General features: G+C 46.1%; 3 non-coding genes and 1 pseudogene across 3 annotated transcripts; 1 reads left to right on the forward strand and 3 right to left on the reverse strand.

Annotated features, from left to right (window-relative positions):
• Window positions 1–923: 923 nt before the first annotated feature.
• On the forward strand, window positions 924–1,087 carry LOC114237946 (U1 spliceosomal RNA). Its single transcript, XR_003622232.1, has one exon. It is a non-coding gene; the product is annotated as a U1 spliceosomal RNA (small nuclear RNA).
• A 1,942-nt stretch (window positions 1,088–3,029) lies between these two features.
• TRNAN-GUU (transfer RNA asparagine (anticodon GUU)) lies at window positions 3,030–3,103 on the reverse strand. Its single transcript has one exon. It is a non-coding gene; the product is annotated as a tRNA-Asn (tRNA).
• A 2,072-nt stretch (window positions 3,104–5,175) lies between these two features.
• On the reverse strand, window positions 5,176–5,247 carry TRNAQ-CUG (transfer RNA glutamine (anticodon CUG)). The gene has a single exon. It is a non-coding gene; the product is annotated as a tRNA-Gln (tRNA).
• A 5,211-nt stretch (window positions 5,248–10,458) lies between these two features.
• Window positions 10,459–11,285, reverse strand: LOC103009338 (ER membrane protein complex subunit 2-like; annotated as a pseudogene).
• Window positions 11,286–11,505: the final 220 nt, after the last annotated feature.

Consider the following 11,505-nt stretch of genomic DNA (forward strand, 5'->3'; position numbering starts at 1 on the left):
CCAAGATTCTCCGGAAGAGTCAACTTCCCCCTTAAGCCAAAGGCACCCTCAAGGATCAAGTTACTCCACTCCTTGCTCTCTGGTCTGAAAACACAAGTTGGCTGCTTTCGGCGGTCTCCCCGCTCCCCGCCCTCAGGTCTAACCCAGTCTCACCCAGTAATTTCACAAACCAACCAAGCAACCTCACTCCTCAAGCAAACACGTCATCTATCTTTCCCTTATCTTGGTCATCAGCTTCATTTTCAGAATCTTCATTTCTTGTATTCTGTATGGTGGGGAAAGGAAAAACATGGTCCCTGGGATACCATGAGAATGAAGTAGGAAGGACGTGCACAGAAAATACACCGAGTAGCACTCTGAGATGTAACCCTAAATCTGTATGTTTATACACAAGACATACATAAATATATACTTGTATCCATTGTTTTACAACTTCTTTATTACTTAAAAAATTTTTGGATCATCGTAACACACGACCCCAGAATTCCTTTCCCCGGCGTGTAACGCAGGACAAAAGGTAAGAATTCGAGGAGAGTGGCAAAATCCGGCTGTATCTCAGATAAAGGATAAGTTACCGCCGCTTGGTGGGCATGGTGACGTCACTTCCCCCTTCAGCAGCCGGCCCGCCCATTGGTCATCTCGGCAGGGCGGGGACAGGGCGGGGGTTGGAGGAGAGGAGCCGCCTTAGAGGTCAGGAATGGGGCTCGGCTTATGTAAATCTTGCAGCGCAGGGGTACAATTCCCCGCGAGCCACTTCCCGGGCTGTGGAAGTTTTCCGAAGAAGTTGCTTGGATTTTATTAGAAGAGTCGTTTGGAGGGGCTGAGAGGCGTGGAAGGGGAGGGGGGGCGGAGGGTGGGTAGGGAGCGTGTGTGTACAGTGTAGGAATCTAAGGCTGTACGGGGGGGCGGGGAAAAAGCGGTTCATACTTACCTGGCAGGGGAGATACCATGATCATGAAGGTGGTTTTCCCAGGACGAGGCTCACTCATTGCACTGCGAGTGTGCTGACGCCTGCGATTTCTCCAAATGCGAGAAACTCGACTGCAAAATTTGTGGTAGTGGGGGACTGCGTGCGCGCTTTCCCCCCGCAATTGTTGTTGAACAGTAGAATTAGTTTGTGTAGATTATTAAATAAGAGAAACGTAACGGTTTTGTACGTCCTGTTAAATTTTTTTTCGTGTTTTGGAAAAATACCTTAAAAGAATCCCAGTTGTATGGCGTGGTGGGTGCTAGTCGTACTGATTTTTTCGCTGTGGAGAATCGTGTATGAACTTTTTGTGCAATTGGGTTGGTTCTTTGGAGATGAAAGTTTCGAAAAATTGCCTTAGTACTTAAAGAATTCCTGCAAAAACTACTTTGTATTTCCACAGATTTTCTTTTATTTAATGTTAGGCTTTGAACAGCAAACAACTCCTGGGAACAGGGAACAAAGGATTTCCGGTGTTTGGCTCTCTGGGTTTTCCTGGTAGTGCAGTGATTAAGAATCCAGCAGCTTACACAGGGGACATGAGTGCGAGTTTGCAGGAGTCCCCGTGTCGAAGCTATTGTAGTCTGCCGGCGGAAAGACTTGCTCCGCAGTAAGACATGCCACTGCGTTAAGAAGCACCGCGATGACTATAACCACCGCCACCGCTACTGCTTACCGCAATAAGAGGAAAGCCCGTGCGGAGCAACAGAGACCCAACGCAGGAGAAGATGAGTGAAAGTAATTTACTAAAAAGACTGGGCGTCTGATGAAAAACGGTAGTGAATAATCCTTCACGGATGCGGAATTATGGGTCCAGTTTACTGCTTGGGGAGTTTCCAAGCGACGCACCCGAGGGCAAAGGAGCCCAGTGGACCTTGTTCAGTTAAGAACACGGAGCTTTACAGTGCAGGGAGGCCGGAGGAACTAGCGTCCACAGGACAGACTCACAGAGAAGAGAGAGATGCTGAAAGTAAAACAGAACTGCACAGGAGTTCTGTTTATCGTGCAGCACAGTACTGAGCAGTGCGGCCCTAGGAGGAAACTCCCCAAGGTCCGGAGAAATCTTTGACAAGAGACTCACACAGATAGTGCTTTCCCCAAGCAGATAGACTAAAAGGAAAAACAACAAGAAAAATCGTGATTCATGAGGGCAGGGGCTGGAGTACGCGGTAATATCTTGCCTGAGTAGTGAAAACTAGTTAGCCCCAGACTGAGCGCTGCTCGGAACCACTTCGCAAATCATAAAAGCAAGACCAGAAACGATCAAACTCTAAGTAATTTACTACATCCATGAACGAAGTTCAGCGTTTACAGGAACACACAACTGTCCAGTCTCCAACAAGGCAACATCCCACAGTGCGTGGCGTTCCATCAGCGATCTTGAGGTATCCAAAGAGGCAGGAGGAATGACCCATAATGCAGAGACACATCGGTCATTTGCAAATGACCCAGAGCTGATACAGATGTTATAATCACCAGAGAAGGACATTAAAACATTTATTCCACCTGTATTCCGTAACTTCCAACAGTTAAATGTACACGCGGGAAACATTAAAAAAAGACCCACTCTAACGTAAAGAGATGAAAACTACACCGTCTGTAAAGGAAACGTACTGAAAGGGATTAACAGTGAGCAATTCGAAAACGCAGAAGAAAGAATTTTGAATAGGAATTGCCTTGACTCTGCAGATCACTTTGAGTAGAAAGCGACAGTCCCAAATGCAAGGGCTGAGGCGTCCTGAGATGGGGCGGTGGATACTGCGCGCGGGTGGTGCCACGGAGCGTGATTGCCGACGTCGCAGCTTGAGTAAGGGATTGCCGCCGCCCGTGTGCGTGTGCCTTCATCCTCTGGCAGTTGTCCTGGAACGTACAAGGCAGATGACTTAGTGAGGGCAGCCCTCCACGTGGTGCAGAGAGACCAGGGGCACCAGGTAAAAACCGGGAGCAGGCCGAGATCAGCTGGGTGGAGATTCCGGGAGAGGGGCGCTGGGGAGGAACTGAAAGGGCAGACGCATAAAAGCGACAGCTGAGACCTCGCTCATCAGATTCCAAGAACCAAGTTCGTCCCTGGGTGGGCTCGAACCACCAACCTTTCGGTTAACAGCCGAACGCGCTAACCGATTGCGCCACAGAGACGAGCCGCTGTGACACTATCTTGTAACATCCTGGAATCAGAATGTATTCCCCGTCCCCTCCAACCCCAGCGGAAAGGAGATTCAAATGTCTCTATCTTGTCCAACCTCGCCGGCGCCAGAGACACTGAGCGTTGTCGTCGGGCATGTCCGGCCGTGGACACCGAGCCCGAGTGAGCTGGGGGCTCAGACGAAGCAACGCCGCGCCCACGACCATCCTCGCCTGCTCCTGGCCGCCTCGAAAGCGGCCCCTCTACACGAGACGACTGCCGCCTCTCTCGGGCTCAAGTCCTCCATTTCCCACTCGTGATCGGCCTCACCCGTCGCGCTCACCGCAAGTCCCCCTCCAGGCCCGGCTGGTCGTACGGGGGAAGGACAGCAACCGGCTGTGTCCCCACCGTTCTGCCCCCTCTGGGCGCCTCCAGAGAAGGGCTCCACGAGGCACGACCCGGAGTTTGCTCACCAGGCAGCCCCTCGCCCGGAGCAGGGCCTGGCATCCAGCAGGCGCCCAATAAACCTCGCGGAGGATGCATTCCGCCCCCGGGGCCAGGGGTGGGGGGTAGACCAAGAATTCTTATGCCACCTGTAAGGTTTTAGTCCTCGAGGAACCTAGATTTTTCAGATCAGCTGTTCTTCAAAACCTTTCTTCTAGCAGCTGATTTAGAACCAGATAAAAGTCCTAGAAAGGCCAGGAGGGCACCACCCCGACCGGCTCTGAACTCCCCACCCAAGGCGGTGCTGCGGCCTCAGCCTGCGGGCGCAGGTGTCCGGTCTGAGAGGCGTGAAGGAGGAAAGCTGCAAAGGAGAAAGACGGCTGGGCTAACGTGGATCCGACCACAGCTCCGTAGGTCCCCCGTGGAGCACAGTGGTCGTGGTGTGATTGGTGCGGTGATGGGAGCCTGCCTGCTTGGGTCTGAATTCGAATCCTAACAAAACGGGCTTCCCGTGCCTGATCAACACCTTATGGTTCTACCTTTTGGACTTGGTGCCTTGTCCCCTACTGGCCACAGAGCAGGCGGGCGAGGTGGCGAGGCGCACACCTCACCGGAGGACTCCACGTTCTGAGGACGCCCAGACTCCGCCCGAGACCCCCAAGGCCTGGAGTCAGCATTCCCTCCAGCTGCGCCCTCGCTGACGCTCCCGGTGCCGCCCACCCTGAGGAGAGCGCCTGCGGCTCCAAGAACAACCTTCTCCTCTGTCTGGGAGCATTTGGCTGGGTTCATTTGTTACATTGTGTTTTCAATGTCTAGAGGCGACCTTTTAAAAATTAACTTTATAATGATTAAAAAAAATGAATGTGGTTCCCAACTCAAATCAAACCAAACAAGGCATATTCACTATAGTCTAGCCTTGACTATAAGATCTGCACGTGTCTCAAAGGCCTGGGTGGAGGTGGGTCAGGGATCCCTGCTCTCCCCAGACGCCGGAATCCGCAGCCCGGGCTCTTCTTTCTGGCTGAGCTTGGGATGAAAGGATGAGATTTCCTGGAGCCCAGGTTCAAATCTTAGCCTAATAGTGCCTTTTCGTTTCCAATGGAGACTTAGAAGCGAGAAATCCTGAATAAAATAGGAATAAACTGGAATAGGATCAATTAAAATTCTGAATAAATTAGGGCACCTGAATACAATACAGTACTTCCCATCCAGGTCTGGAACCCTCGACCCGAAAGCTAAGACGCTGTCACCCTGGCTGCTCAGCGACGTCACAGCCCCGCCCCGCGACCATTTACTCACAGGGACAACCGCGCAGTTAGTTACAAGACGTGCGGGGCGAAGCCCCCTCGCGGGGCAGGACTCAGTGGGCGCAGCCTCTGCCTTTTGCCCCCGAGACCGAGGGTGACCCGACGAGGGGGCGGCACTGGCTCGGTCGCTGCGCCCCTGGGCGGCGGGGCCGGGGCCTCCGATGGCCCGCGACGGGCAGAGTCGCCAGGGTCCAGCGGGGACGCCGCGGGCTCGTCCCCTCACCTGCCCGCCACGTCCGCGTGGAGCGCGCGGACCGCGCCTCTCGGGGACGCGGGAGCGGGAAAGCACGTCCCATCTGAGGAGTAAAAAATCCCCTTTTTCTAACTAAACAGAAAGGTCCCACCGAGATTTGAACTCGGATCGCTGGATTCAGAGTCCAGAGTGCTCACCATTACACCATGGAACCCTCTGTCGGCCGCTCCACTACTGCCGCCACTGAGCCAGGCGGCGCACAGCCCCGCTGGCTCAGGAGCGGCCTCCCGCCCGGCGCTCACGTCACCCCGCCCCGAGCCCTCTTCCTCCGCGACGCCAGGAGGCGCCTGACTCGCCTGCCCTAGGCCGTCTCTTCAGGTTTGTTTGTCGTGGAATGAGATGAAATCCATTTGGGGTGAGCGACAGAGAAGGGCTTTTAGGACTCCCCCAAATCCACCTGCTCTGCCGGCATTTCTAGAGTTTTCTGCCCTGAGGTAAAACTTCCGCGAGGAAAAAAAAAAGTTCCTTTCCTCTTCTTTCCAAGTGTCCTCTTCCCGCTGCCCTGGGAGCTCTGAAGACCCTCAGAACAGCCCTTGGGACTTCATGGGATTGCCTCATTCTCCTCCTCCGCCTCCGATTCTACTCTCGAGAGCCCTCTCTCCTCCCTGCGTTCCTTGCTGTCTTCCTCCTCATCTTTCCCGCTTCCTGCATCTGCTTTGCTATCACTCGTCCTCACTTTCCCTGCGCCCGTCCCAGTACACAGCTCAGGCTATCAGAACATGGGGAAGAGCGGCCACAGTCTGACAGGAAGGTGAGGAACATTTTCCATCAACGCGAGAAGCCCGACTGCTTCTCGGGTCAGGACCCTTTAGGGGACTTTGCTCGAGGGAGTGGCTGAGCGTCCATAACCAGTGCTCGAGGCCTTTTGCCCGCCTGGGACCACCCTGGAGCCGGGGTGACTCCAAGATGAAGAACTTTGGGTTCGGCGCAGCTCCTGGGTGATTGGTCAAATGCCACGAAAGTGAACCGTCAGCACTCTTCTTTAGGCCTTCAATTGGGACAAATCAGTGGCTCATATCGCCCCCTCGTGGCTACATCCGGTACAGCACAATGATGGGGTGCAGTAGATACCAGAAAATTCAAAGAACGCTGGGCGATACTCAAGACCTTGAAATTAAAAGTCTGACAAACTACCGACTAAAATAGATTAATGGAGGGAAAAAAGCATGCGCCTCCCTTTTGGCTACAAGCGGGGCTTGAAAAAGCAACTTTCTAATGTTTTAGGATTCAGGCAGAAGAAAGATGAATGGGTCAGAAATGGCAGTTGGTTTGTGGCCTTTTTGTAGCATATTGTTCATAATTGTCCCAACAGTGAAGGTGTGCAGTTATTTTTAGTCCGTTATAGTTTCTTTGTATTCTGTTGCTCTAGGAGATGTTTGTCCAGGTGCAAGCACTCCAGTAAAGGGTCCTAGGTCCCAGCCTATCTCAACAGGATGCTATCTTTTATGTAAGGAAAAGGGGAAATAGATATGCTTATCTTGCAGGAAGGATAGGCCAGAAACTAATGAAAATGTTTTTATCTAGGGTTGCACAGGAATGGAGTCTAATATATGGAGATGGGAGGGGATTTTTTCTAAGTGTATCTTACAGTTTTCATTTTTTAAACGATGTCACTGTTTTACATATTCCAAAAGAGGATGAAAAAGCTAACCTTAAAACTAAAAAATAAAAGCAGAACAAAAGAATTTAATTATATATCAAATGATAATATAACCACGTAGAATATAATTAATTCAAGTAAATTTTGAAAGCAGTGCTTGTCTGTACACCCGCAGTGGGATATATCCTAAGGACATCTTGAACTTTACTTAATAGGTTTAAGGTTGGTCGTAGAATTGGTATAATAATTCTGAAGCTGTCTCGTGTGTATAGTAGGATAGAGCAAATAAGTAAAAATGTTGATATTGTCAGGAATCAAGGTTATCAACTTGGGAGATGGAGGACAAAATGATGAAATGGGAAGAGCTGAGGAAGAACCTTATAGTGTTGGACTGGAATTGGAGATAGCCATATCAACTAATTGTTACCGAGTCCAAGCTCTCCTAACGTGTGCTGCACAACAGGCCAATAAATTGAGAGGTGAGTTGTTGGGACAAGAAAAAGTGACTTGATTCAGAAAGCCAGCAGACAGAGAAGATGGCGGACTAATGTCCCAAAGAACCATCTTATGGAGTTAGAATTCAGGCTTCTTTTATACTGAAAGGGGAGGGAAAGTGATTGGTTATTGAAAATTTCTTGGTGCCAGAATCCTTTGTTCTTGCAGCTGTCTGAGTAGGTCTGATCACAGTGTTCCTATAAACCTCCAACAAGACATTATGCCTTTTAAAGGTCAGAGTCTTGAGAATGGGCTGTCTTGTATATTTCAGGCTATAGGCAACATTCTTTTAGTTATTAACTTGTAGCAAAAGCAATAGAATACAAAGGTTAAAGTAAAAGAACCAGATCCAATCTGGAGTCAAATTTGTTCTTCCCTATTACATAATGATACCCACTGATAAGGTCTAGAAGCAGTGATACCTCACAGCAATGAGCTCATCTAGTGGTCAGTTTCTAAATACCATTTGTCTGGGATCCCTTGTAGAAATGCCTGATTTTGTGTTGGGGGAGAAAAGTATAAGTGAGCCTGCAACATTTTGTTGTGTCCAAAGACTAGTAGAGACATATCAAAAGATCACAGAAGGGCTTCCCTGGTGGCGCAGTGGTTGAGAATCTGCCTGCTAATGCAGGGGACACGGGTTCGAGCCCTGGTCTGGGAAGATCCCACGTGCCACGGAGCAGCTGGGCCCGTGAGCCACAACTGCTGAGCCTGCGCGTCTGGAGCCTGTGCCCCGCGGCGGGGGGGGCCGCGACAGTGAAAGGCCCGCGCATCGCGATGAAGAGCGGTCCCCGCACCGCGATGAAGAGTGGCCCCCACTTGCCGTAACCAGAGAAAGCCCTCGCACGAACCGAAGACCCAACACAGCCAAAAAAAAAAAAATAAATAAATAAATAAAGTAGCTATAAAAAAAAAAAAAATTAAAAAAAAAAAAAAGCTTTAAAAAAAAAAAAAAAAAAAAGATCACAGAAGCCAGCCTGAAAAGTTCCCGTTTAAATTGGAGACCAATGGAGCATCAAAAAGAATAATGATTATATTATTACATACTGAATGAGAGAGGACTCCATATAATATATATGTAGTATACACATAGTATAATCCATGTGCTATACTTAAAGAAAAGATGGAGGAGGGAAAGCTGTATTTTATAGAAGAATAGCAGTTAATAAGTGTGGAAGGAAAAATAAGGTTGTTTGTTAGAGTGCATGTTTACAAGAAATGATTAAGTTTTCATTTTTTGGGGGGGGACCAAAGCTAAACTGGGTGACCACAGGTTTTTTGTTTATCTCAGGTTCTAGATGTGTTTATTTTCTTGACTGCAGATGGTGTACATGTTTATTCATAATGGTGAAAGGGCAAAATGTCAGTTTTACTACCCTAGTTCCTCTCTGTAGTCAAATTTCTACCTGTAAGGCATGGTTCCATTCACCTAAGTGGTTGGCAATTTTCTGGTTCAATACAATTATTTTGAATTTTTCTTTTATTTGACAAGTTTTATTTGCATAGCTGTAAAAAGAAATGTTGATTAATGCTCATAAACATCCTTGTTAACATATAGTTAATATAATTAGATACTAAGGCTATGAGTTAACTTCTTTCTGGAAGCCTTGTAAAGCCTCTGGGGTTGTCATTTATTTTGGAGGGAATGCAAGAAGTATTTTATTCTCTTATAGTTTTACTGAGATCAAGAACTAATAATTATCCAGACTACCTCTACCAGGATTTATCTGCTGCACCTAAAACTGTATGGGTCCTCTTTCCCTAAGATCCCCATACTTGTCAATGTTGTGGCCTATAGAAAGGGACATCTTTTAGTATCTGTAAGCCTGGGATTCCATAAGCCGTATACCAGGTAAGGGACCATTTTTCTGAAAGGACTTTGTAGGCATCAGTTCTATAAGCGAAGTATGGCTCTTATGCCTTAAAGTGAGTTTGCACACCAAATTTAACAAGATCTGTGGCATGGTCATATATTACAATGTGATTACAATATAATATATTATTATGTTCTGGTAGGAAGAATAAGGATTCTTACTGAATATTTGTAAGTAACTACAAGATCATGAAAAGTAAAGGAATTTAATAAAAGCATTTTCCATTATGTTTAACCATTGTTACATTATGCTGAATAGTTTTGTAAGCCAATCAACACATACTTTTTTTTTTTGACCGTGGCATGTGGGATCCTAGTTCCCCGACCAGGGATCGAACCCGTGCCCCCTGCAGTGGAAGCATGGAGTCCCAACCACTGGACCACCAGGGAATTTCCCATATTATTTTCTATAGAGTCATTATTCATAAAATTTCTTGATGTTTAATTGGCTTACAGTCTATAGTAAGACTTCCCCAGGATGTCTTTTCAGTATTCCAAAGACTCAGGTATCATAAAATACCATTTAAACAATGTTTCATTTCAGTTTGTACAAATAGACCCTGTTAAATTGAGGAGTCAAGGTATATTAAAAAGAAAAGGGGTTTTCTCATATGCACACTAAAGAGAGAATATTAACCACAATTTGATTAGTTCTTTTGGTACATTTAGACCCAGTAATTAATTCATGTTTTGTTGATCTTGGGTAAATAATCTACTTCCTTACAAAGTCATCTGCTTCTGGGTAAAAGAGTCCTGGAAATCCTTGCAGGAATCCTTGTACAAGTTGGAGTCACTTGCACAGTCTGACAAGTGTCTGTCTGAGGTGATGATGTTAGCTTACAGTGGAAGCTGTACCCATGAGTCTATTTCCTGTACTATTAACAGTTAAGAAGACTAGATACAGTCTTTTACTGAGGCTCTTTTGATGTTTCTTTCAGAAGCCTCAATTTCTAATCTGTAGTTTGTAGGAGGGACATTGCATAAGGGAAAAGCAAAAATCACTGTGTATGAAAAGACTGAATGGTTCTGGATAATTCTATATTATAACCAATAATCTCAGTATGGCTAAGAGTGCAGTTGTCTATAGAAATATACAGAAAACAAATTAATTAGAATTTAATCAGTGATTACCCTGAGACTTGTACCAATTAAGCCATTAAGTTATGTCTTCCTTGCTAACATAGGGAGTTTGAGAGCATTCATGATTGGGGGAATGCAGGTAACATGGTGTTCAATCTCTCTCTCTCTCTCTCCCTCTCCCTCCCCCCCTCCACCCACATACAACTGCCTTATTTGCACAGATTTACTATAAATAGCTTTATGCATTTAGTAAGTTACAGGCCAATAAATTCAACTGAGCAGTTGTGAAATCTAACATGCAAGAGCTTGACTTAACCTTAGACAGTGATTCACAATGTTTCTGACATGTCTTCAACTGGTGAAAGAGAATATTTGATTTCCTTCTTATTTTCAACCTGTTATTTGACTATCTTCCCAATGAACATATTTCATGTTCTTCTTTTCCATTCTTGTTTTTGCTTTTGGATCAGAAGCAATATGACTTGCATACACTTAAGCCCAAATAAAGCTCTTATATTTCTGTTGAACAGTTTCAATGCCTGTCAACATATTTTGCTGAAAAGTCAAGATTTTCAAGTCTACCTTGGTTATATTTAACTTCAGCTTCCGGCTGACAGCATCCCTAGATCTGACAGGGTGTGTTGTGTGGATTTGTCACCATAAGCTCCTCTAAACTAAAGGCTTCTTTGAATAATTGTGTTCATTGATGTATAGTTCTACAAGTTTATGCTATGCTTCTTGGTCCCCAACCCAGATTCTTCTAAATACTCATTCATGTTAATTCTGAACAGCTTCCACATTTCCCCAGAAGTTTTTTGAATTTCAATTTTATGTTTTCTTATAGAAGTATCAGCTGGATCTTCTTGTAAAATTGGGTCACATAGCTATATAACATCATTATATCTTTCCATGGCGTCAGATTTCACTTGACTCTGTGACTGCCAGGAAACTTCAACTCCTGAAGGCAAAACAATGCCAAGGCATACTGACCATAGCCTAGGGCTACAATCATTACCTATTCACATATTGTCCAACTACCATCTCCAACCATAGAAGCATATTCACTAATTAACTCTTAAACTTCTACCATTTGACCACTATTTCAGGAACTTTGTTCTTTCCTTTTTCTCATTTTATCTCACATCTTCTTCCCAAAGCTCAAATCTTCTAAAAGATAAGACCTTTGTCATCTTTCCAGGATCTAGAGGCAGCTGTGCACTTTCCCTGGAGAATTTTTAAAATTATAATCTTGTGATCATTTTGTTTTTCATGTCTTCATTCTTTTTTTTTTGAATTTTATTTTTTTATACAGCAGGTTCTTATTAGTTATCCATTTTATACATATTAGTGTATACATGTCAATC

This window comes from Balaenoptera acutorostrata, chromosome 1 (assembly GCF_949987535.1).
Source record: "Balaenoptera acutorostrata chromosome 1, mBalAcu1.1, whole genome shotgun sequence".
NCBI classification, from domain to species: Eukaryota; Metazoa; Chordata; class Mammalia; order Artiodactyla; family Balaenopteridae; genus Balaenoptera; species Balaenoptera acutorostrata.